Genomic DNA, 1,487 nt, shown 5'->3' on the forward strand with positions numbered 1-1,487 from the left:
GGGTTCTGTGTCCTTGAACACAATGCATTCTCACTGCAGAGGACTTCTAGCATCACACACATGGTGGGCTCTCTGTCCCTACTCTACTGAAGCCATACAGCCAGGGTTTCCTCTGAGGAAAGCTGCCTCTGGAACAAACCTTTCCCCTCTGCATTGTTCCTTAGCACAGAGACCTTCAGAGAGCAATGACTTTTGGTCACTCCTCACTTGGGCTGGATTGCAGCTGGGGACCCTGAAGGTGAAAGACTGTTTCCCTATTACTGACCACCAGAGCTGGCTAGTCCCCTAAGAAAACGTAGCTCACAGGGGCAGCATCATAGCCAATGAGGTTAATCTGAGGCATGATTATTGCTAGTTGAAAACTTTCCTCTGAAAATAGGCATTTGGAGTGAGTTTTATTTCCTTCCTCAGTTTAACTGTTTACTTAACCCACCCTTACTTTATTTTTCCTTTTATTCTGTAGGAATGGGTGACTCGGGATATGTCTGCTTAAACATTTTAGATCAAAGCAAAAGCAATCAGCTTCACTAAAGTGCTACAATGCAGATATGAAATTATGCCGAATTAGTGTTTATTTCCTTGGCCAGCTAATTCATTCTGTGTTTCTTTGCACTTGCCATGGCCCCTCACAAACCTGGGGGAGGAAGAGGTTTGGCAGGAAATGAATACCTGTTTGAGGTGATTTTGCATGAGGAGGAGCCATCTCCTCACTTGAGAGAAAGGGGGAAACAAATCTGGAGTGCTTACCAGCTGGAAGAGCAGGAGCTGCAGCAAGCCTCTACTGAATGGCTGCTTCAGGGCTGCAGCTGCTTAGCGCTGACACATTTCAGTGAGGCAGCTGTTAGAAAAGCATTCTGGGAAAGGTTCCTGAAAGGGGAGGCTGAGAGCAAGGCAGTTCCTCATAAGGAAAGGTGCCTGTTAGGAAGCACCTAAAGTCTCACTTTGAAGAAAGGGGAAGGGCTCCAGTGAAGTGCTACAAGGCTGAAGCCAGGTGTATATCTTTGTGTTATGATATGGCCAGAATTTTCAAAAGGACTCAGGACCGACATCTGGGACTAGAACAGGGGTTCTCAAACTGGGGGTTGGGAGCCCTCAGGGGGTCATGAGGTTATTACAAGCTGACAGCTTCCACCCCAAACCCTGCTTTGTCACCAGCATTTATAATGGTGTTAAATATATAAAAAAGTGTTTTTAATTTATTGGGGGGGGGTCGCACTCAGAGGCTTGCTATGTGAAAGGGGTCATCAGCACAAAAGTTTGAGAACTACGGGACTAGCGCTTTCAGGAGAGCTTAGCTCCCCAGTAGGCACCAAAATAAGACTGGACAGTGTTTCAAAGAGCTCAGCACACTGGAAACTCAGAACTTCTGAAAATCTGGCTCTTATTTAGGTGCCTTAAATGGAAGCTGAGCTTCTTGGAAAATCTGGCCCCAGTTATGGGTGCTGGGCCCTTGAAAATCTGCCCCTGAGCTCTTTTGAAAATGGCTC

At 46.5% G+C, this 1,487-nt stretch overlaps 1 non-coding gene across 1 annotated transcript; it reads left to right on the forward strand.

The window, feature by feature from the left end:
- The first annotated feature begins 292 nt into the window (after nt 1–292).
- LOC128844999 (U4 spliceosomal RNA) lies at nt 293–430 on the forward strand. The gene has a single exon (XR_008446588.1). It is a non-coding gene; the product is annotated as a U4 spliceosomal RNA (small nuclear RNA).
- The last annotated feature ends 1,057 nt before the right edge of the window (nt 431–1,487 follow it).

Source organism: Malaclemys terrapin, chromosome 10 (assembly GCF_027887155.1).
Source record: "Malaclemys terrapin pileata isolate rMalTer1 chromosome 10, rMalTer1.hap1, whole genome shotgun sequence".
In the NCBI taxonomy this organism is placed as follows: domain Eukaryota; kingdom Metazoa; phylum Chordata; order Testudines; family Emydidae; genus Malaclemys; species Malaclemys terrapin.